A 26,313-nucleotide genomic window follows, 5' to 3' on the forward strand; every position below is an offset into this window, starting at 1 on the left:
AGGACGCTTTATGACCTGTGGTCCCCACTGGTGGACGTAGCCAGCTTCCTGAGTACTGCAGGAACCTCAGTTAGGACAGGACGAACTCATGGGGCAGGTAGGTAATATATCTAAATGTACTGTGTTAAAGATACCTTCACATACTCCAAGGGTGAGGATGTATTCAGCATTTTCATACTTATAAGAACTGCGTCATGTATAAACACCAAGTATATACATTGTCACCATAAGTGAAACATATATAAAGACGACCACTCGTCGTTTCCTGTACGTGTCTCATCCCGGACCATACTGGACCTCCCTGAACCACACAGGCGACTAGAGTGGGAGGACTAAGTGCCACAAGGGCACTGACAAAAGACCTAATGTGTCCTTGCCTCCCAGAGCAGCAGCCAAGTGAATAGCTGCGAGGTCGCTGTTCACCACCGGAACTACCCACGTCGCCAGCCCTAAGTAAGGACGCGCGCCAAGAGGGGGTCCTCATTTGCCTAAGAGGCAGTGAAGGGCGCCGACTTCTCGGGGATAGGGAGGGAAGGTGTGGGGGAGGGAGGGACAGCCATGCCTTTGATCTCGTCTCAGGTTGAGGCGTACCCTATTACAACCAGCTGATGAAGGCCCTATAGGAAATAATTCTCTCCAATATGTATATCGTTAACCTCACCTCTGATGCCTACGGCCGGTAGAAAACGACCGTATACCATTGGTGACAAAGGCAAAATAAGTTTATCAAGCATCTTGCATCCGCCCATAGGAAAGACAGAACGACTTTGTTTTAGTCTATCCCGTCATCTCTATGTTGTTTCATCTATTAGATATTTTAGTGTAAAAAGTCAATGATATATATATATGTGTATATATATATATATATATATATATATATATATATATATATATATATATATATATATATATATATATCATTGACTTTTTACACTAAAATATCTAATAGATGAAACAACACAGAGATGACGGGATATATATATATATATATATATATATATATATATATATATATATATATATATATATATATATATATATATATTAGCCTGAGCTAGGTACCCTTTTCATCGACAAACCCCTAGAGATGGATGAACACCTGGGTTGACTGTGGACCACCTGCCGCGACCAGAATTCGAACCTATACGATCGGCCCTGGGCAGCCCGTGAATCCGTCACGGTCAGGAACGCTAACCACTACACCACGGGAGTCTATACAATTAGTACAATCACTCTCACACAGGATCTAGTAGCGTGCGAACAGCTGTGTCTGTGTACTTATACATGTTACAGACTGGGTTTGACCTTCGTCCATGTACTTATCGCTCTTCAAAAGTTCCGATTTATTTATTCTTTTTTCTTAATTACGCTGTCAAACAGTTTTATTGAATGTGACGTTAAACTAAAACGGTTACATTGCTTCCATTGCATTCTTTTGTGTGTTGGCGAAACACGAGCCATTTTGTGGATTGTTATTATACAGCTATAGCCAAGGCTCTGTAAGGCTTCACATGTACAGAAAATATACAAACAAAAAAAAAAAAGGCAGGACTGTAAAGAGGATGGTATCAACCAGTCTTTACACGAGTGCGTGGTGGAGGGAGGTTGATATTCAGTGTACTAAATTTGTTCATGATTTCACATTGTCTAAGGTAGGCCTATTCTTGCAGAGGTTGGCAACAAGCTTGGTGTGTGTGTGTGTGTGTGTGTGTGTGTGTGTGTGTGTGTGTGTGTTTTACAACCCTTAAAGATGGAATACTACAGAGCTCCCTACTGCAGTAGATACAATTCTAATCGTATTCGAAGACGAGAAAAAACAAAAGCAAAGGAAATGACTTGAGCATGACCATGAACGTCTTGTTTATTTCAGTGAGGGAAACGACGACCAGACCTTCCTCCTCCTCCTCCTCCTCTTGCCCTTGGAAATCTAAAAGCCTCCTCCAACACGACCCTACACGTTCCCACTCTTATAATGATTGACAATTTGTTAAGAACACAAGAGTACTCACCAAGAAGACCGTACAGTAACAGTGGAAATGAATAATGGTTAGAAAGACCCTCGATGATGCCTTTATCTCTTTTATGTTTGCATTATAATAAATCTTGAAGAGATTATCTCGTGTATTTCCTCGCTATACCACCTTTGCAACGCACTTTCATAAAGAAACAAAAAAAAAAAAAATGTATCGTAAATCACATCTCGTTTGTAAACGATGGTCCCAATTAATGACTTCGACAGCCTGTTTTGCATCGAACGGACAAACGGTTTCTATCCGCCTCGCCCCTGAAGCCATTCATCAAAGCCTTTCGGTTAACAGCTCCCTGAGTTTCTCCTTTAACCGGACGACGAAAACTAAAATTGTTGACGTGGGACGGAGGAAAGCTAAAATCGCTAACATTGTCTTAAAAGGGAATTTGTGTCACAGGTTCCTGAAAAAGGAGGAAAGTCGTCTGGGACAACTTCATACCATAACAAGGAAAGAAGAAATCTTGCAGCACAAATGATGAGCGTCACTCCGACGGCGACATCTGCTAAAAGCGTGAGGCCTGTGATGCAACGGCAACTTGCTAACGCCGACGAGTAAACGCTAATCAATGACAGCTTCGATGACCCAACCACGTCAGTTTGAAGACAGCCAAGAAGGCAGTGATTTCCGTCAACGCAAGACTGGTACACTAGATCGACAACACTCTGGGTTCGGAAATGACCCAAGTCAGTATAATAAAGGCGTTGAAAAGCTGTCATTCGCTGAAGCAAATCCAGAATTAGGATGCTAACCTTCGTCGCTACCATCTTTACTCAATTGTTTGCAGCACACCTGGTCACACAGATGAACAAATGCAATATACAATGACGGCGAGAATGAGCAGCCATTCCATGAAGCTACCCATTCAGAATGACGTTTTGATGGTGCCTTTCACCAGTTGCATGACAGAGGCTATCATCAGCACACACACACACACACACACACACACACACACACCAGTCGACCAAATGCTTGATCGAGGCGGTGCCAATGAGCAGCCAGTGACGCAGAAACAATAGCGCGATGGAACTCTCCATTATCAGTTAGCGGAACCCCATTGTCAAACGAACAACAAGATTATCAAAACTTCGACAAGCATTTCTGTTATCAAAGACTCACAGGAAAAAAATTAAGCCTTATACAGGCATATAGGTAATCAAAAAGAAAGTTGTACTGTTCTTGACAGTATTATAGTCAAAACATATAATGTCTAAGTTTATATGATTGCAATTATCAGTGACACCATTAATGAGCGGTGATAATGGGTAGGCCTATTGCTGATATGATTAAGTGCACGGCCTGGATGGCAGGTAACTCAGGGATGTAACGCTGACCCAAAGCATCTTCACTATGCTTCGTAGCCTTTGGCCTGAAACGTGAAGATGAAGAGAAGATAAGGGAGCAGTGATGATAAGGGGTTTGTTGTGCTCTATGCTACACAAAGATAGCTCTGTTGATGCAAGCACCACTAGGCTACACAGAGGCAGTTCTGTTGATGCAAACACTAAGCTACACAGAGGCAGTTCTGTTGATGCACACGCTAGGCTACACACAAGAGGCAGTTCTGTTGATGCGAGAGATAAGCTACACACAGAGGCGGTTCTGTTAATGCGGCGATGTGATATGACGTGGTCTGTCGAGTCGGAGCTTGATTATATCAACACACGCCAGCGTTAACTGGCAGTAACACAAAAACGAAACTCAATTAACCAACATAATTACAACGGAGATTATGTACAACAAAAAGGGGCTGCAGGTAAACTCGATGTTCCGGACGAACGAGAGAGTGGAAGAGGGAGGGGCGGTGGGCCCGTGGACGACCGTGGGCGGTGCTGACGTATGCTGCTCTTTAATTAGGCGAAAATATAAAGGGGCACCAACACTGATTTCCTATCAGACTCGGAACCTACATCAATGAGAGAATGGGCCCACCCCTATCATAGAAACAAAGAAATAAAGATAAATACGGTGCAATGCACAAAATCATTTAATTATTATCCCCCACAGACGTAATAAATGTTTGTCAACAAACTTACCTTGTAAGTGTATCTTCCTAACGTCTGTAGCAACATAAACTAATGTATTCGAATAAATTCTTTACACAGAGAGTTATGTATTAGTACTTACCAATCGTGCAGACGCCTTATCCTCGCATCTGAAAGTATGAAAAAAAAATATAGATATACATATAAATTTATTGAAAACTAGAGTTTCACAAGCAATGTTATAGAAATCAAAATCAGTAAGAAGCTCTCAGTCAGACATTCATCTAAATGTGTTCATCTTTGGCATTCTGATACGCCCTTGTTCCTTATACATAACAAACCATCTGTTGTATCTCGGACGCTTTTGGTAAATGTGTCAGGGAAATTATATCATGCGCTTCTCGAGACGACATCCTTACTATCATGACCTCTTTGAGGGTTCATGACCTCCTTCTTGGGATATGGTGCATTAACAACTGGGATAAACAAGTTTCCCTCAAGGGTCGTAGACTAGTGATGTAAGTCTTACGATGTTAAGTGATACTATTTATCTCAAGTCTGTCTGCGGTCGCTAAGAGGTAGCGCTGCCTCTCTCTCTCTCTCTCTCTCTCTCTCTCTCTCTCTCTCTCTCTCTCTCTCTCTCTCTCTCTCTCTCACACACACACACACACACACACACACAAACACACAACCAAGCATACATATGCACACACACACACATTCATAAGTGCATCCACGAACAGATACAGTTAAGCATAAGTTAAACAAAGAAACATATTCTCCAAATCTTCAACTCCCATAAAAAAAAATAGGAGCCCCTCTATTATGAAATACACTTTCCCATTTTTCTCCCCCTTTCCTCTGTCAGCCATTTGGATATCAGCTCACCGCCCTAATCAGAGGTAGCTGCCGGTCGTTAGCAATTAGAGAGGTGGCAATTAACCTAATTTGCGTATGCAGACGAACGAGCCATTACCACTCTATACGTAACTTGCCCTACTGACCCTCGACTCCTGCATCACTAGGGGCACTGTTGATGCTCCTGCTGTCCTAGTGACGAAGACAACCCTGGCTTTACGAACTACATGTTAGCCACGAGAGAACCAAAACTCAACACCTTTATTCTACTCGAAATAAATGATCAATATTGCCCGTCTGTTCTTGTACTTTCAGAAACTCATTTATCTTACTTTATCGCTTTAAGGGGGGGAAAAAAAGAAATTATCGCTTTAGGGAGAAAAAAAAGAAAAAGAAAAAAAACACAGTCGTTCAAATGAGAGTAACACCTTTAACCACGTACGATGATAAAGCACGTACAGTACTGACACTATCATCCCTTCATATGTCATAGCTAGACTGTTGCCATTGGTTAATATTTCATCGCGACGGCAATGTGTGGGGGAAGAGAGCCAGGTCGCCCATGAGTATTGTCCTCCCTTGAAACTCATTCTGCTGAACCTCACGCTAAAATGAGATTGATGGCAGAGGAGCACATTGATCCGAACCTAAATTGAACTGCAGGCTTGGGCTAACTTGGAAATATATGAATCGACCCTGAAAACTGGTTATTGGCGTACGGTGACTCAACCTCTATTTCCCGTTGCAGCTGGAAGAGAAGGGTGGGGGTATGTATGGTGGAGAATGATGGCCCCCCATTATCTTCCACACATCCGCTCACGTTTCACACTTGAAATAGGTGGCTGACAGGAGCCAATCAAGCCGACGCAACGAGCACGAAATGAGGTGATTTTTGTGGTATAAATTTTGTAGCTTTAGCTATAAAAAAAAAAACTGTAGAGAAACGGTAGAAGTGACTGTTTGACACATCCTTCTTACCATAGTTTGAAAGTATGATCGTAAGCAGACGAAAAGTTCACGATTAAGGAAATGACTTGAGAAAGTCTTTCTGTCGTGAGATAAATCCCAGCAAGTATAGAATTCCGTTTCAAGAAATCACTATAAGTTCCAAGCTTGTACAAAGCACTGGGTGTTCTGTTTCTCCAAGGTACCCGATGGCCTGTTACTGTTTGGATTCTTTTCTATTCGTTCATACGTGTTCCAGGCGAGGAAAAAGAATGCATATGAGAATGAGGATAGGAGGGCGAAAAATTAAAAGGATCAAAAGTTAAATAAAGGTCGAGGGAAGTAAGAAGAAAGAGTTTCAACTCCACCAAGATCATCTCGTCTATAGTCTAACAGTCTGACCAATTCCTTGTGGTGTCGAATGACATCCCATGCAAAGCAAGTGTGTGTGTGTGTGTGTGTGTGTGTGTGTGTGTGTGTGTGTGTGTGTGTGTGTGTGTGTGTGTGTGTGTGTACAAGTGGAGAAACTGGGGGATGAATACACAACGAAATATAAAAAGCAAAGTTACAGAGGGTTAAGGAATTTTGAGCCAGATGCTTTTAAAGCTGGGAGGGTCAAGATCCACGAAGCGAACATTAGGTGTTTTTGTAAAGCATTAAGCATAAAGACAGTCCTTGGAGTGGAACCATAAAGTTTCTGCAGCATTGCGAATAAAGATGTGTTTCCAACGCGTGCACCTACAAGCTGCTTGTATACTTAGGAGCTTCAATTAGGTGGTTTAAGTTTCCATCTATGTTGGTTTCTGGTAACCGTAAAAACATGATCCTGAAAGTACAATTAAATCCGGATAGTAACCAGATTCCTTTTGACAACACTATATTGTTAGGGTCATACATCTATTGACGATTAAATCGGGGGAAAAAAATATAGATACTGATGACTTACGACATCATTTATAACAATAAAATTCCTATTCTTGAATCAATTTAGAGCATACGTTGGGGAGTAGACAGGAAATTTATATTAATGGTCCACAAGTTTCAGATTATTTCAAAAACAGACTATCGTTTGTAGGGGTGTGTCTCGAACAGAATCTGTGCCTTTGGGAGGGGAAATGTACTGCGAAATAAATGTTTGTCTGTGTCTCTTGGGACCTCAACATCATACACTAGAAAAAAAGAGATTGAAAATGAAATGCAAACATGCGTCCTCCCCTCCCTGAGTATGTCACGATTACTTGACTTTCACGTATGGAACACAGAGGATCCAGAGAGAAGTAACCGCCCATATAAGTCATCGCTGACTATTGTCATCGCCCATATAACAGCAGTAACGTGAGCTCGACGAGAAAGGCGTTAGCCCTCTAGCCTGTCCGAGTACATACACCATTTTGCACGGTAAATATGTACTTGATCTGAAAGAGGAGGAGACTCTTCGTGTTGAGAATCATTAGCACTTTGAGAGCCATCAGATATGGATGTTTGGACAACAGGTGACCAACAAGGAAGAAAACTAAAGCCGAGGGGAGAGGTCCACCAGTATTTCCACAAGGGAAACATCCGATAAGCAACTACTTTCCACGTCTCTTTCTCCTTCATTCATCCTATATATCTACCTATGTACCAACCAATCTTCTTTTCTATCTGTCTGTACCTTTCTCTTTGTCTCTCTTTCTCCCCTGTCTCTCCATCTCTCTTCCCTACCCATTTCTCTTTGTCTCTCTTTCATCCCCGTCTCTCCATCTCTCTTCCCTACCCATTCCTCTTTGTCTCTCTTTCATTCATCCCCGTCTCTCCATCTCTCCTCCCCATCCATTTCTCTTTATCTCTCTTTCTTTCTCCCTTGTCTCTCTATCTCTCTTCCCTACCCATTTCTCTTTGTCTCTCTTTCTTTCATCCCCGTCTCTCCATCCCTCTTCCCTACCCATTTCTCTTAGTCTCTCTTTCTTTCATCCTCGTCTCTCCATCTCTCTTCCCTATCCATACCTTCATTAATCATTCTGGCGCGAATCATTAGCCTTAACTCCCAACTCACCGTTTCCTCAGGAGAGGCGTTGATGAGCCTGCTCGTTTAATTAATCACGTTACTTAGTCTGGCCGAATTCCTTGTGCACATCTTCACGTGGGGACCGAAACCCAAGTATCTATTTACTAGTTTTAGGTTCTAGTTGATCGCCCTGTTTCTCATATCTGTGCAAATAAACTTTCAAGACGGAGCTTTCAGAGAGGGTTAAACCAACAGGGACAGGTTAGACTAAATCAATTATTCAGGATGGAGGCGTGTGTGTGTGTGTGTGTGTGTGTGTGTGTGTGTGTGTGTGTGTGTGTGTGTGTGTGTGTATGTCAAGGCAACCAAAAGATTTCACGGGATAACATGGCTTTGAAGAACAAGGACTAATTACCTGGCCTGTGGCTTTGAAAGCCACGCTCGTTTTAGGTGTCATTTGATACTTGTTAATGAACTCTTTTTATCATCATGCTCTCTACAGAATTCCATATATCCCTATTTCGTTTCAATATACTTTGTACTATCTTGTTATAACCCCATAAACACTACCATCTTATCTTATTTCCACAAACCCTATTTTTTTAATTTCCTTAAACATTGCATTATTCACTTCTATTTCCCATGACAGCCTTATCATCCTCTTGTCTTTATCTAAACACCCGAATCATCCTCTTCACCTATCTCGATACACTGTATTCTTCTATCATCACACTTCCCCCTCTCGTCTCCCTGAGGGCCACGTCCTCCCACTTGTGATAACCTCGATCTTCCTCATTTTCTTTCCCATCCTCTTCGTCCCAGCCCTCATCCCGCCTTCCTCCCCTTCGTGTGTAATGGTAGCGTCCCCCTCACCTAGCCAAACTCCACCAGATTAAACGGTGATAGGAAAATGATATATTTGCCCATTCCATTTTCAATTAATAAAAGCTGTGTCCACTTTCATTACAAAAACGGGCATTTCATTAATTTCCAACGATCATACAGGAGGATTGAATGTTTCCGTGTGATGATAGGACATATTGCTATAGCTGTGTAGGTCTAGTACGCAAGATTTCCATTGCTTGGTCTTTCAGTGTGATAATATGAACGGACATGAAGGGCCGAGCGGCGGAGGCTTCAAGGAGACGTGAAACTTGGAAACAAATATTGAATATAAGTCCTGGACTCGAAACCACAGCCAAAATACAAGGAGAAAAATTTATAGATACGGAAGCCTTCAAGAAGAGAATCTTTCGTTTGATTGTCTAAGTATTAAACATGATACGTATAATGAGAGAGTATGAGTGATTTTCATTTGATACGAATGATGAAATACTTTACATATACGCAAAAAAGTACACAAGTAGCGAGTGTACCAAGCGTTGAGTGGAACTGCCATACACCATGGTGTTTCACAAGAACTAGTGGTGTTAACTGGAGGTATGTACCTTAAGGCTATTTGGGACACCTCTAGGATGAAAAACGCGTATTACCAGGGATTCAATGAAGTGCCTGTTATATCCAGGATGGGTATCTGGTTCCCAGAACGTAGCCTAAGGGATGAGATGATGTGAGGAGGGGAATTATAAAGGTGTCAGCGACAGGCTCAACCCACAGTCGGGTGGGAGGAGTAGCGTACACTATTACCCATCTGCCGAAGTGTACGGTCACCACCTGCAGTATACAATGCAAGCAGCCCCACGACCATCGTCTCTGTGAATACCTGTACTTTAACTGCAAGGCATATCAAATAATGTCAACTGCCTGAATTGGCGATTATGTAGAGCTGAAAGCTTATTGCAGGTACTCCATTGAAGAAATGATAATTTACCCGTTGTTAGTACACAGGGAAGTAGAGTTACTCCGTCATAATCAGAGAAATGTCAAATGCTCCGACTTGGAGCCAAATAGAGTACACATGGTTTAACCTGGAACATCAGCATTTCCATGATGCTCGACCCATGGCAAGGGTCATCATCGGGGAAATGTTTTTTGGTCTCCAAAATTCTCAAAAAGTTGAGCAAGTATTTCATATTCGTGTATAATAATCACAGAGAATCAAATCTTTAACTCTTTTCTTTTCCTGACCCCCATGTGTACCTGAATTTTGAAAACATCTAAGTCTAATCGAAAATAGGGCTTGAATCCTCAGACCCGCTTGTGCGTGTGTGTGAAGTTTACGAGCAGTATCCCGAAGAGCAGAATACTGGGTAAGGCTTGGTATCATGACGCATCTTCGTTTAGTTCCGTTTGCTGCTGGAGGAACCTCGTATGAACAGCGGCCCTGAACACTGGTAATCATTCCACCATAAGAGGATTAAATGATATTTGTAGACTTCGTTTGGGCAGCCAGATTATTGCAAGAGCAACGAGGGTTCATCTGCTCTGTCTGATTATATCTAGGTGTGTGTACTTCCTCCTGATTGCACAGTGTGGTGTAGCACCACCCGACGGGAGGCCATAAAAGTTCCTGAGGCCACTATAAACTTGTTTTATACCTTGTTGACCTGTCTTCTTTATTTCTATTCTCGTAATTCCTTGCTTATCGTATCTTGTCAATTCATTAATCGCACTTATTGTTTCTCTCGGTCTCTGATGAACATTCTTCTTTAACATCTAGACATCTATTCTGAGCAATATACTGCAGAGGTAGAATGTGAACCCTGTGCTGACGTATGGCCGAGGTAGTGCGGCGCTTTCATCGAGCTCATATTCGCTCATTATGAACCAAAGGACACTAGTAGTAACCCTTTGACACTGCCAAGCATCTTCTGCAGCAGAACATCGAAGTGCATCGAGGTAAAGTAGGTCTCGAAGCTGGGCCTGGGTGAAGTGAGACGAATCTACGATCATCGACTTGATTCAATGCCTCGTAACGATTCAAAATACATGTGTGTGTGTGTGTGTGTGTGTGTGTGTGTGTGTGTGTGTGTGTGTGTGTAGGTGTGTGTGTGTCCAGTTTCCTGCAACATCGAGCTGCCATAATTTTTGTATGAAGAGACCCACCAGCTTCAGCCTCCCACGAGCTATTTGATCACGCTCTCTCACTGACCGATGTTTGTCATGGAATAACCCGTAAAACGTAGTTTCATGCTGGTGGTTTTATGACCCTCGTCTTGTAGGACACTCAGCGTCGGTGGCAGATGGCTGGCTGGTAGTCGGCACGAAATGTCACAGAGGGAGAGAACGAAAGACGACCAAGACCTTTGTTGTTTTATGTAGCATCATCTTCGCCGATGCGTTTATCAGTCTTCATGGCACCGTTCACATGTTACACAGATTATCATAACACTGGCCACCACCTTCCTCTCTTCTCTCACATCCCCACACCAGCACCAGCGCCAGTACTATAGCCTCATCTCCATCACAATCGCCAAAGTCTGTATGTTGAGGGAGGTGCTTGGCCGCATATCACCACGAATTGTAGGCAAACCTGATCAGCCACAGATTGAATATCCCCACATCAAAGCTTCCTCTGTGAGCGCCTCACAGAGGACCTCTGAAAGGCTGTTCAATAACTGCTAATCTTTCAAAGATGAGTTCGCGTATTTCCATCCTAATGCCGGATTATCGGTTAGAGTCCTTTGACACTATAGACTTCCTCAAAAATGAGGGGAAATTCTTTCCGACGGAGTTTCTCCAACTAATCCATTTACATTCAAAATAAGCTGGCAGACAACGAGAGACGTGGTTTATGTTTCATTCATGTTTTGGAGATATAGACACAACTTTCGGGTTTTCTAATTACCATTCGACGATCAGACCTTACCACTACGTTCCTCACTATGCAGCAAGATCACGGGAAACAAGAACAGATAAATCCTCTTCCATTTATTGTTTACATTTATTTACTCCATCACTTTCCTTTGTGGAGGACGCGGCAACACGATCACGAGGAGAATGTGACTGAACGTCTAGTGGTCATCCAATAATTACCTAGGCATATATGATGAACTGCAAGAGATCTTCAAGCATCATTGCGAATCATGCCGTCTCCAGGTACCTCGATGAATGACCAGGGATCTATCTCCCTTGTCGTCAAATGAATGGTAATTCGTCCTCAAGTTAATGTAAAGCGCGTCTAGTAAAACCTTCCAAACACCACACTCGTCATAGAGGACACTGCTTAGGCTACAATTATCAGAACTTCTTGTATCCACAGTGAGAGTTCAACAGCGGGGAGTATCCTACGAGTCCAGCTTGCAGTTATAACCGATGGCTGAAGAGCGCAAGAAGAGGCGAGATCAAGAAAATGGTGCCTTATGGAGCCATAAGTTTGGTCAGGGTAGTACGATGGTTCTGCATGACCCCAAGTGAACAATATCACAGGCTTTCAATTGGTTTTCAAATGGATTCTTCATCCTGCCTTATATCATTACGTAGCGCCCATTTACATCAGTCATATTCTGTCATAACGAGAAATTCCTTTCAATTTAGCTTGCCTTTCTTTAAATATAAATATATATATATATATATATATATATATGTATATATATATATATATATATATATATATATATATATATATATTTTTTTTTTTTTTTTTTTTTTTTTTTTTTTATACTTTGTCGCTGTCTCCCGCGTTTGCGAGGTAGCGCAAGGAAACAGACGAAAGAAATGGCCCCCCCCCCCATACACATGTACATACACACGTCCACACACGCAAATATACATACCTACACAGCTTTCCATGGTTTACCCCAGACGCTTCACATGCCTTGCTTCAATCCACTGACAGCACGTCAACCCCTGTATACCACATGACTCCAATTCACTCTATTTCTTGCCCTCCTTTCACCCTCCTGCATGTTCAGGCCCCGATCACACAAAATCTTTTTCACTCCATCTTTCCACCTCCAATTTGGTCTCCCTCTTCTCCTCGTTCCCTCCACCTCCGACACATATATCCTCTTGGTCAATCTCTCCTCACTCATTCTCTCCATGTGCCCAAACCATTTCAAAACACCCTCTTCTGCTCTCTCAACCACGCTCTTTTTATTTCCACACATCTCTCTTACCCTTACGTTACTTACTCGCTCAAACCACCTCACACCACACATTGTCCTCAAACATCTCATTTCCAGCACATCCATCCTCCTGCGCACATCTCTATCCATAGCCCACGCCTCGCAACCATACAGCATTGTTGGTACCACTATTCCCTCAAACATACCCATTTTTGCTTTCCGAGATAATGTTCTCGACTTCCACACATTTTTCAAGGCTCCCAAAATTTTCGCCCCCTCCCCCACCCTATGATCCACTTCCGCTTCCATGGTTCCATCCGCTGACAGATCCACTCCCAGATATCTAAAACACTTCACTTCCTCCAGTTTTTCTCCATTCAAACTCACCTCCCAATTGACTTGACCCTCACCCCTACTGTACCTAATAACCTTGCTCTTATTCACATTTACTCTCAACTTTCTTCTTCCACACACTTTACCAAACTCAGTCACCAGCTTCTGCAGTTTCTCACATGAATCAGCCACCAGCGCTGTATCATCAGCGAACAACAATTGACTCACTTCCCAAGCTCTCTCATCCCCAACAGACTTCATACTTGCCCCTCTTTCCAGGACTCTTGCATTTACCTCCTTTACAACCCCATCCATAAACAAATTAAACAACCATGGAGACATCACACACCCCTGCCGCAAACCTACATTCACTGAGAACCAATCACTTTCCTCTCTTCCTACACGTACACATGCCTTACATCCTCGATAAAAACTTTTCACTGCTTCTAACAACTTGCCTCCCACACCATATATTCTTAATACCTTCCACAGAGCATCTCTATCAACTCTATCATATGCCTTCTCCAGATCCATAAATGCTACATACAAATCCCTTTGCTTTTCTAAGTATTTCTCACATACATTCTTCAAAGCAAACACCTGATCCACACATCCTCTACCACTTCTGAAACCGCACTGCTCTTCCCCAATCTGATGCTCTGTACATGCCTTCACCCTCTCAATCAATACCCTCCCATATAATTTACCAGGAATACTCAACAAACTTATACCTCTGTAATTTGAGCACTCACTCTTATCCCCTTTGCCTTTGTACAATATATATATATATAAGAATTCTATATATATATATATATATATATATATATATATATATATATATATATATATATATATATATATACATATATATGCATTAGCAAGAGCCAGACACCATGGAAGATTTCCCAGAGGAGGCAAGCGTAACCTACTTACATGTAACTGTTCTAAAACCTAATTTCCGCTTATTTCTCTTTCCAAAAACCCTCACAACATTCTCATCTCCTTGGTCGGTTCTGTAATTACCTCCAGTTAACTCAGTAAACATCCTCAGAATCACGGCAACGTCTAATCTCTCTTGAAATTCTCACATTGCACAAATACGTAAGTACAACGTTTAAACCTGGGAAAGTCTTGATTAGACGTCATAAAGTCTTTTGCCTAAATAGCTGTCTTGTATGGAGTTCTTCTTGTACCTATGGGTAGTTCTGTGTCTACGTACTTACTCGACGAGGTCGAAAGGTCGAATTTAAAACAGCCTGCTTTATTGAGTCTCTCAGTCTGACCTCAGAGCTTGAATTTACTTTCTCTGTGCACCACTGTTCTTTAGCTTCTCTCTCGCTCCTCAAGAGTTGGCTTACTGTTGTGCGTCCGACATTAGCTAGACCAAGCGATATTCAGCTGACAAGCGCTCGTATTAACCCTCTAATTGTCTGTTGCTTTCCTTTTCCCACTAAATTTAGAACTCCCCCTTTTTTCTGTCATATCTCCCTCAGTAACTACAACTTGTCCTGTAGTTTTTTTTTTCCACCTCCTTCAAAACTTAAGAATATTCGTCTTGTTTCCTTTCTCTCCATTCCCTTCACCCCAGTCCCTGATTGGAACAGGGTCGAGTACAGAGACTATCCGAGTCCATTCACTCACATCTTTAGAAATAATGTCTATCATTTTTAAGTGAAACACAAGCTTCCGTATCTTTGTAATGGCTTCTTGGTTTTCCACTTTGTGCGCCAAGCTGATTCGTTATCATGAAAAACTAAAACACTTCTTTCACATCATTAATTCGTGCAATTTATCTCTACTGAACAGGAAGGAATATCATTTCTATCCCATCTTTAGTCAAAGCACCCAACAGTCCAAAGCACTTCATTCACTGCATCTGTCCATCTTTTTTCCGCAGTCTGAACTCGATCTCTTTGAACCCCCGACTGCCACGATATATACATGAACAGTTTACGTATAAATATCTGGCACGAAATTTCCTCAACTTTTTCTCATGTCAGTGACCTCCTGTGTCATCATCTACCGCTCGGGTAACGCAATCCCTGGAGAGTCATGTCACTCGAAAGGTGTCCTAGTCATTCTCGTTAGATGGACCATATCAAGCTGATGGTGTGACAGCGTCATGATAAAGACCCATTTCCTCACTATCAGTTATACTCTTGACTCACCTATTCTCTCTGTACAATTCTCATATAACGATAACTTTAGCTTCCATCAATACATAACATTTCCAAGTCTTTTCCCGTATGGATATACCATAAATTTCTGCTTCAGCGTCATCAGCTCTCTTCTTTTTCCATCTAAATAAGACCTCAGTCAAAGTTCGACTCCTTAACCTCACAAACACAGTACTATTGGAAATGACAAGTTCTTCCCTACACTGTTGTTTTCGATACTGGAGAGGATCTCTTGTTGCTAACTTATAGCGCATAACGACTGAAGATGAGACGGCCCGTCGCGACGCCAGCAAACACACACACTCCCCTGCTATGATGCGTCAATTGAAATGGTGGCTGTGATGTAAACAATTCGGTTTTAGTCCGACTCTAGGCTGTTGCCCCATAAGACATCCTATCATAAAGTGGATATGACCGGTGATCTAGAAATAAGTTCGCCAGCCAGACTCAAATGAGGAAACTTTGTTAAAGAACCCCTTCTTCTGACGAACATGAGCTATACACATAACCACACTTTCCAGTTTCTGTTGGAATTGAATTCACAAACCATCCAATCGCCTTCGGAGCTCAAATGACTGAGGAATTTCCTGTGAAATACTTCAACCTTCTTTACTCGAAAACCTCTTACGAGCACGGTATCCATAAGGCAGCATCGAAGATGGAAATACAACCAACTCATCTTTGAAAGTCCAACTTCTATTCAACACCCTTTCAAAGCTTCCTCTGTAGGGCACTCGCCGCAGAGAAACCTTTGATGTGGGATATCCGATTTGGCCGATCAGGTTGGCCTAGACTTTGTGGTGATACAGTGCCAAGCACCTCCATCAACAGACCCGAGTGTGGCGAGTGTAATGGACGCGATGCTGGTGCTGGTCAAGGTGGTTCAGGTTGTGTGGGAGTAACGGTGAAGATGCTGTCAGCGATGGCATTCGTCAGGAGAGCATAAATGAAAGCTAGAGAGTGAAGATTGTGCTGACGACAGCAGCAAGGGTATGGGAGTGTGTGAATGATGCCGATGAGAGAGGCAAAAGTGGGAACTACGAGTGTGAAATCTGGTGTGTGTGTGGGGGGGTGGGGGAGTGTGTCAGTGAGGATGGCAGTGGTGTTGGAGACATCAGTAGACGCAGGAGGAGGATCACTGGAAGATATGATGGTGTTTGAGGAGGTAGTAGGAGATGAAGGGTAATTGAAGTGATGACTGTGTTGATGTCCCTGATGGGGAAAGTAAGAGACGCATGATGTGTGGGTGTGAAGAGAGAGAAAATGCAAGCGTTGGGGCCGAGGCTGGAAGTGATGATGATGTGAAGGTGAGGTACTGAGCAGCGAGTTGGTAATATCCAACAAAAGTGACAGGTGACGAAATCAAACGGATGCAATAAGCATAATGATTACGAACGTGACAACTGCACAGATGATGGCTGTCCATGTTGTACTGTCGGTCGCAAGTTTACCCTCCTTTGTAAAGGCGATGGAAGAGTTGATGGTTGCGGTGGTGAGAGGAAAACTGATGATTGTTGATCAGAGTCGTTTTGTGCTGGTGTTACAAGGAAATGTGGTGTTTGCTGTTTCACTTATACTGATGATGCTTATGTTGCCTCCTATTTATCAGTGTGAAGGTCCTATCATGCACGGACGACTTTACAATAATATCACAACACCCTGACATCGCAAATGCGACAGGAATCTTGCAACACTATATTACAAAAGTGGAAGAGATTCACCCTGAGCAAAATGTCTGCATCTCTAGTCACCCTTATAACTCTGGACAGATGCGAACCCTCCGGTCACAGAGAGAGATAAGAGACTTCTTGCAGTGTCCGCAAAACACCTCTGGGTACATAGGGTCTTGATCTCGTGAATAAGGCAAGGCACTGATGAAGTGTTGCAGACAGCAGCTGCCTAATCGTGCGTTTTGAGCTCCCAGCGCGCCTACAAGTCTCAGGTGTACCCGCAGTTTCTTGTGCCCAGGCGAGAATTTTGGCTTTCGTTTCCTTAGAAAGGAAAGCCGTTCATCTTGAAGCTAAAGACAGCCTGAGGCACAATGAGTCGGGTCGCTGCCTTGCTGGTGCTCACAACGTTAGGAACACGAGTGTCAGCGACCGGTTGTACGATGATTTCACCCTAAGAGCATCATAAGCTTGTTCCTACAATGACCCTTAGCTGTATATCGCCTTTGAAAATATATCGGTAGCACACAAGGTTTTTTTCGAGTATTTAAGAAGAAATTCTTCCAAAGACGGATAGGCCACGCACTCACTCCAGGACAATTCAAAGTTAAGAAGAACGAATGGCAAGAGTTTAGTGTTGTCAAGTTTTATGTACTAGAAGGAAATTTATTGTATGTCTGTAGAGTAAAAGCCAGGTTCCAACATGCTGCTGAGGCAGAAAGGGAAGACAAATATCTAGAGCAAAGAAATGACAGCTAGGAGCCATTTATGCGCTAGTTCATTCCACAATCGTCACAAACCCTTCCCATATACAGGAGGGTAGTACCTCCCTGGTCGATTGCTGTCTACCACCTACTATCGAGAGAAGGAGAGAGAGACAGAGAGATAGAGAGAAATGTTGTATTCTTGAAAATTATGGGGAAAAAATAAGATGTTGCCTCGTAAACACGCCCTGTACGTGAATGATTTTGCCTCGAGTTACTTTAAGACGACGGTGAAGTGCTGCTGGTTCACCTCCCTCTCAGCTGTGTGGATGAGGCAGCCAGCCACTGGTTGCTATGTGATTACCATCCTCAAAGCACTTCTCTCAGGCCACGCTCTCAATACTGGTATTTACATTGCAAATTGCATTAATGACCTCGTAAGTAATCTTATCAAAACTGCAATCTTGAATCATTTTCTGGTAGAAGCAGCAGCAGCAGCATTGGGTCTCCGCATTAAGGAAAAGCTTTAATTCTGGGTAAACTAATTCCCCCAGCTTCTCTTGTATTACTGGGCAACGCTTTAGTGAGGATGTTGCGTCCTACTGAGTGTCGCAGTCCTAGATTCTACGTGTGTGTTTGGTGTGGGTGTGTGTGTGTGTGTGTGTGTGTGTGTGTGTGTGTGTGTGTGTGTGTGTGTGACAAGAACGTAAGAACTTCAGCAATCTCCTGAACATGATAAACGTAGGGGGAACCTGAGGTAGGAGGCGCCAGAAGTGGAAGGAACATAGAAAAGTGGGAAACCACGGAGGAGGTGGAGGGATGGGGTTAAATGATGCCCTGAAGGCTTGGGGCCTGAACGTGCAGGAGGGTGCAAGGCGTGCAAGGGATAGAGTTAATAGGAGCTGTCATCCCCTTTCATGACATGTGAGCGAATGAGGCCATTTCTCTGTCTGTGTTTGACGTTACCCCACTAACGCAGCAAACGGCAAATATACATTCATTCATATATATATATATATATATATATATATATATATATATATATATATATATATATATATATATATATTAACCAGTCACAGTTGATTTTACCAATACCAATTCCAACTATATCATTTGTAGAAAAATAACATAAATGTAGTGTTTACTAAGACAGAATAACTCTTCTATCATTCCCTCACCTATTGACTGAAACCCACCCTTCCCTCTGCCATAAGAAGACGAACACTAAAAAAGCAACTCGTTATCATATCCTGCCTTTCAATTTCAGTCTCCCTCCCTCTGATACTATGACCCTTTTTTTTTCTTTCTTCATCCCCTTTCATTCCCGAACACGCTCCAGTTATCTCTGCCGAGCCATTCAGACAGAAGTCTTCCATGACAGCCTAGTGCATATAGATCTAGTATCGTGCGCAATCAGATCTCGGCCAGGGAGAATTTGTCACACTCCCCCATGGTGGCTATATATGTCACAGGGTTCGCCAGATTTATTTCATTCTAAAGCTCGTATTTTCTCTAATATGAATCTTAGATGTAGATAACGTCTAGTCGCTCAATCGAAAATATCCATTAACGTCGCGTGTCGAGTCTGCCATGACTCTTTTTAAGAGACTTTGGTTTTCTTCTGAGTTCGAACGAATGTAAACCAGGAAATGATAAATGAAAAGTTTATCTGTAATCTAGATAAACATTAGATGAAATGACCAGAGTGATACTATAAGATATTATAATACTATACGAAACTGAAAGAAATTTAAACTTTAGACAACTTAACAGTAAGAAATAGGTATAAATATTAAGCTACCAATGGATACCTTTTTACTCATGTTGAAGGTTCCAATCACGGACAAAAGTCCATATCAAGGCCGGGCCTTAACTGAATTATAGAGAGATTTATGAAACAGAAGAAGAAAAGACAAGGGCTTTAAAGTATCTAAAAATATTTGAGATAGTATTCAGTACTGTACAGTCTTAGAAAACCCCAAGTCGAGGGTGCACCTAGCCCTCTCTTTCACGGCAGGTATACAAAGAGGACCTGCTATACAGAGGACCTGCACTCTCTACTTCGACAAGGCGAGTTACCAGGGACTTCGGAGGTTCACGAGTGTCCCAGTTCCTTTGTTCGCAACCTAATATCTTGAGCTTCCCCTTCCCTAGTCTCACAAGCCAATCATCCCTTCTCGTCTCACATGAACTGCTAATTCCACTAACACCGATGAAGCTGGACCAATTGTTTCATCATGAATGTATGCTATACTTATAGAAATATAGTAGATGAAAATAATAATACAGCCAATCTAGAAAAAAAAAAACGAAACTGCAATTAGTACATTCATTAGGACTTTTCCCTATAGTGATAAGCACAATACGTAAGACACAAAGCAGCATCAACACTGAGTATCGCATGTCATCTACGCAGTGAAAGAAAACAAGCCAAGAGAAGTAACGCTAGGGGAAAGGTGTACTCGCTCAACTTGTTTACATGTTGTAACCTAACGACATTAATTCCTGTCAAGGATTATTTCCTGGGATTTGGGAGTTGGAGGGTTACGTGCGTTAAGACCATTCCCTAATGGAACTGTAAACATGGTAATACTAATACGGTGTGATCTGATTAGAAGGGAAAATATAATACTAAATTTCCTTTTTTTTCCCGAAATTAGGAGAATCTCAATCAAGTATGATTCCTAAGACCTTCGATAATTTGTAAATGACCATAACTAAATGACTTAAAATCATATCTTAAAAAAAACAACCTTGAAACATCACAAACCTCTCCACTTCCAACCCAGAAATGATGTCATATTCTGAGTAGAGTGATGTAATTAATGCCCACCACAACAGCATACCGATTATCCTCTCCTTGTCATGAACATTAGCCACAAAATCACAGAACTTTTAAACTTCCCAAGATGATTCTTGAAGAAGACAAAGGAAAACAAAAAAAAAAAAACTATATTTGACGATCGTCATTAATATCGTCTGGTTCCCCACACCAATGACATTCCTACCTACCTAAAGAGAGAGAGAGAGAGAGAGAGAGAGAGAGAGAGAGAGAGAGAGAGAGAGAGAGAGAGAGAGAGAGAGAGAGAGAGACCTCTGATAAATTACAAACATAGAACACAAGTTCGTATCCCCGAAGATTCATGGTGACACAACACATAAATTCCTTGGGGAATGCTGAAAAATCTTTGTGTGTGTGTGTGTGTTGTGTGTGTGTGTGTTGTGTGTGTGTGTGTGTGTGTTGTGTGTGTGTGTGTGTGTGTTGTGAGTGTGTGTGTGTGTGTGTGTGTGTGTGTGTGTGTGTGTGTGTGTGTGTGTGTGTGTGCCACCACACGGGTACAGGATATGCAAGGTTACAGGCAACACCGTGAAAAATTCACAGTAGCTACAGACACACTGTAAAAATGCACAGTAGCTACAGGCATCACTAAAAATGCACAGCTATAGGCAACACTGTAAAATGCACAGCAGCTACAGACAACACTATAAAATGCACAGCAGCTACAGGCAACACTACAAAATGCACAGCAGATACAGGCAACACTATAAAATGCACAGCAGATACAGGCAACACTACAAAATGCACAGCAGATACAGGCAACACTGTAAAATGCACAGTTACAGGCAACACTGTAAAATGTACAGTTACAGGTAACACTGTAAAATGCACAGTTACAGGCAACACTGTAAAATGTACAGTTACAGGTAACACTGTAAAATGCACAGTTACAGGCAACACTGTAAAATGTACAGTTACAGGCAACAGTGTAAAATGTACAGTTACAGGTAACACTGTAAAATGCACAGTTACAGGTAACACTGTAAAATGCACAGTTACAGGCAACACTGTAAAATGCACAGTTACAGGCAACACTGTAAAATGTACAGCAGATACAGGCAACATTGTAAAATGCACAGTTACAGGCAACACTGTAAAATGCACAGTTACAGGCAACACTGTAAAATGTACAGTTACAGGCAACACTGTAAAATAGCAGGAAAAAAGAGGGAGAGACTACCCAATGTGTTGCTACAACTTCAGCGTAATGCTGAATATTCATAAAATATTCTCATCTTACATAATTCACTTAACCTGATAATGAAAAGTTTGGTAATTTCATTATAGATACAAAATACAATTGTTTTCAGTTTAGCGACTTCCTCGAATCATGTAAGGCACAAAAAAATTATGTTTCCTGGAAATATTAATATACATCAGTTTTTTTTTTCCTACTCTGTTATATTCTATACATTACAGGGTAGAGCTAATGACTAACCCATTACCTCTATAAAACATGTGATACCTATAATTGTCTGTTTTGGAATCTCCTGTTTTCTTACAGTTCACTCGTTTATGTTCATATTTGTGTAATGTGTGTTTGCCGCTATAGGGGAGCGTGTGTGTGTGTGTGTGTGTGTGTGTGTGTGTGTGTGTGAGAGAGTAATGCGTTCATGCAGTTCCACAACTGTGCGTCATCATGCTAATACAAAGGTGTCTTCCTATTTTACGTAGCCATGAAACCCTGCCATTATTGTATCAGTAACTGTGTGTGTGTGTGTGTGTGTGTGTGTGTGTGTGTGTGTGTGTGTGTGTGTATGTGTGTGTGTGTGTATGTGTGTGTGTGTGTGTGTGTGTGTGTGTGTGTGTGTGTGTGTGTGTGTCTGTCTGTCTGTCTGGGACACCCTATCTTCATTCACGTACTTGTTCACTGTGAGGAGAAATTTCTTTAAACTAAATGCAGTGTGTTTGTAGAGAACTGGGGAGGAGTGGATTGAAGATGGCAAGGAAGCGAAGACTGAAGGATAGGGTGGTACGATTTACGAAGAGCGAAGATAAACACACTGAGAAAGTGGAAGAAAATGAGGGTGAAAATGAGGAAAAGGAGGGAAGCAGAGCTCCCATCACTAACCCGGAGTGTGACATAGATACACAGACGACACAAGACCCAAAGTCCGAGTGAAGTGGTGGTCTGACCTCATTACCACCAAAGAAAGATGCAGACTCCATTCAAAGCAGAGAGAGAGAGAGAGAGAGAGAGAGAGAGAGAGAGAGAGAGAGAGAGAGAGAGAGAGAGAATCATAACACCAGAGCCTCCCTCTCCCCCTGTGGTACAGCAATCATCATCTTCAACTATCATGTCCAACCTCCACCCTGATCCAACACCACCTGCTTAACCCAGGCATGACCTTCAGATACGACCCAGTACTTGATTACTTTCGTTGCCGTCATGAATGGAGGAAGAGAACAGGGTGAGAGATTAAGATAAATAGACAAATAATAAGAAAAATAAAGAGAAATGAAAAAAATGCAACTGACACGACTGTCAAGCGTCTTATTGGCTCGTGAGTGGACTGCAGTGTTGACCAGATCAGGACTGCGGTGTTGCCCAGATCAGGACTGCGGTGTTGCCCAGATCAGGACTGCGGTGTTGCCGATCAGTGCTTTACCAAGTATACTCTACTGGCAAATGGGCGATCGCTTGCGATTAAGCGTGGGGGGGGGGGGGGGGAAAGAAAGAGAAAAAAACAAACTCCAGATACATTAGCATAAATTTACTGTTCTTTGTCGAAGTATTTTAGAAAATCTATTCAGGTTATGTATATTATGCACATAAGTTAAGAAAGTAGTTTGGCTGTCGCACATCAAGGTAGGAAAAAAAAAATAAATGTAAGATTTCTCTTCTCACCAACTCGAACCAAAATGCTACGTCGAGGGCAGACACATAGACAGACCTGGACGACCACTGGAGGTCACTGACTCACACTTCTTCCCGAAGAAGTAAAGAAAATAAGAACTTTTTTAATGGAATTAAACCCAGCAAGCCAGAAGACCTTAGCAGAACCTCGACTATCATTCTAAAAAAGAAAAAAGTGATTTTCAAAGCTGGTATCATCTGGGATGCTCTCTCTCTCTCTCTCTCTCTCTCTCTCTCTCTCTCTCTCTCTCTCTCTCTCTCTCTCTCTCTCTCTCTGCCATTCTTTACCTCTCGTACATGTCGTTAACTGCATATTATTTTTTCTTTTTTTTTTTACCTTTCCCACATGAAAGGCATTACGGCAGGAACATCCGTAGCACTTGGGCATTTTGCACGACCAGCTTTGTGCAGAAGCAATGCCGTATAACGTCAGTGAAATGTCATTCTCTCCCGTGGAAATTTTGTTTTCCTTCCCTTCATTTCCATGGAAGACTTTACGATTATCATACAAAAAAAAAGGAATTTCGATAACTTTTCCATTTCTTTTTTCAGAAGTTTGCCAGCACACGTTATTACTGGTAATGAGAGAGAGAGTGTTGTGAGATTCTTAATGAGCGTACTTTCTTCCTCTTTATGTAAATTGGTTATCATGGGACCACAGTCATTTACAAAGTTACAGCTGTTAGGGTTAGGTATCAAATCATTCCATTTATTTTTAGAGCCACTTCTACCGTATCTTTTAAAGCTGTTTTTACGGTCGAGGGATAGACTTGCAACTATCGCCACAAGTATAAGAATCCCTTAGTATCACCATCACATGATACCAACCATCAAGGCCAACGTAAGAGAATCCAACACCATCGCAGCACAAAAGAACCTCACACCAGTAATAAAAGCGAGTGCCAGCACCACTTACACAGTAGGATCTAGCCTCATTAATAGCCCCATTGGCACCAGAAGGCCTAGCTCTATGAACATTAAGAGAGCCCAGCCCTCTGGGACAAGAGAGCTTTCACCCACAACCATATGAAAACCTAACCTAACCCTCCAGCATTTAGTAGATGAGTCCCACTAACGCTAGAGAACCTATATCACCTGTCAAGCAAGGAAAGGCTAGTCCTACTTAGACAAGAAAGCCTTTCGTTTTTACGTAAAAGCTCAGCGCCCTAACACAAGACATGACAACACAACACCATCAACACAAGGCACCCCAACACTCCATACGCGAGGGAGCAGAGCAAATCAACACATTTGACAACACAAAAGCCGAGCATCAGCCACACAACAGGTCTTCGACAAATACATGATGAAGCACAGCACGACTGATACAAATACACAGACAAGATATCAAGGGCACACCCAGGATTCGTGTCACCAGCGTACGAGTTTAATCTCCACCAGCATACGTGAGGTGACCTCGCTCTTTGTGTGTCATCCGCAAATGTGTGGCAAGAGGAGGAGAAGGAGAAGGAGGAGGAGGCATTACTATCCATCTCTGGTCATCTATTATTCAGAGGACGGTATATAGGGGAGCCGCTCGCTTCAGGGATTAAAAACGCTTTATTCTTTAAATTCTTGTTGTTTGTCCTCCAAATCATCCAGTGAACGACCGTAAAGCTAGTAATCTGTTTAATAGTTGTCTATGGATTTAAGTTACTATGAACGCAGTTTAAACGTCGTGAGAAGTGGTTTTGGTACATGTATGCTTACGTTGGTGGATATGTTTATATATGAAAAAGCAGGCACACTCAACAAAGCTACAGCCTTGCAGCCACCAATTTCAGTTTTGAGCTTTTATCACGAAAAGAAAAACTACGGTAGATTTGGTAGATAAACTAATGTTCATTTAAGCTCAAAAATTACGGTCAGAAAACTGTTTCTTAACTTCATCAGCTTATACAACACCTGTCAGCTTTCAGGATCGTATATATACCTATTAAAATATAATCTGAGTTTATCTCGGTGCAGGCAAACCATGTTTAAACGAAGAGGAGTTTTGTTCGAGATTCGTTCTACATATGACCCATTTTCGGACATGGTTCTAGTAGTTTTAATGTAGAGAAAATTTTGCAAATTCGATGCGAAATTTAGTCGTAGCGTTCATTGCTGTGGCGTAATCTTAAAATGGAAATGTATGGAATCCAGTTTTCTTCGCGTTCATATTCGTGTGGTGAGCCATTACCTTCCAGATAATCTTTAATTTCATGAAGGGTAATTAAGATGATGTCAATCAAATTTGTCAATCCATAGAAAAACATATATGAATTATACACGTTTTCATGTTATCTCGTAATGTCTCCACAGAAACAGATAAAGAGATGATACTAAACTAATCGCAAATGTCATGACAGATGCGAAATCCTCTCTCTCTCTCTCTCTCTCTCTCTCTCTCTCTCTCTCTCTCTCTCTCCTTCGAACACTGTCAGGAAAGCAAGCTAGCTAACCCGCCGCCCCAGCGAGCACGCCCACACACACACACACACACACATACATGCACCATCCCTCGCGGTGTAGCCTTGCTTACCTCCATTTGGCCATGAGGTACGTCGGGAGGCAACATTTCCAGCCTCCAGAAATAGTCGACAGCCCAGTGCGTCTCCTCAAATATCTGTTCCGCCTCCCTCCACACCCAGGTTTACCTTCCTTCAATATTTTACTCCAGGAAAAAAACATTTGACATTTGCAATGCCCCTTGAGAACTCTAGGGGAAATAAATTCTCATCGGATATAAATTACAAATAGATACATCGTCTCATATGGTACGAGCGTAAACAAAATCTTATCAGAACTAGAATGCCGGTCAAATAAGCGTAATCAAAATGAGAAGACGATAAAGATATCCACGATATTTGATCTTTAAGGTATTGAAAACAGAAATGGCGTTATTTTCGTCAATATCTAAGAATATAAAACTACTTTCTAAGAGATTAAAACACTTGATCCTTTCTTCTGTTTCCTGATTGC

The 26,313-nt window shown here is 42.0% G+C and overlaps 1 protein-coding gene across 1 annotated transcript in view; it reads right to left on the reverse strand.

The window, feature by feature from the left end:
- Positions 1 to 26,313, reverse strand: part of LOC139753974 (ionotropic receptor 21a-like) — a 289,988-nt gene that overhangs the window by 187,955 nt on the left and 75,720 nt on the right. Inside the window, exon 2 of the mRNA XM_071670934.1 lies at positions 4,155 to 4,182. The gene's annotated coding sequence lies outside the window, so the exon portion shown is untranslated. The remainder of the gene's footprint in view (positions 1 to 4,154; positions 4,183 to 26,313) is intronic.

This window comes from Panulirus ornatus, chromosome 16, assembly GCF_036320965.1.
Source record: "Panulirus ornatus isolate Po-2019 chromosome 16, ASM3632096v1, whole genome shotgun sequence".
Lineage (NCBI taxonomy): Eukaryota > Metazoa > Arthropoda > Malacostraca > Decapoda > Palinuridae > Panulirus > Panulirus ornatus.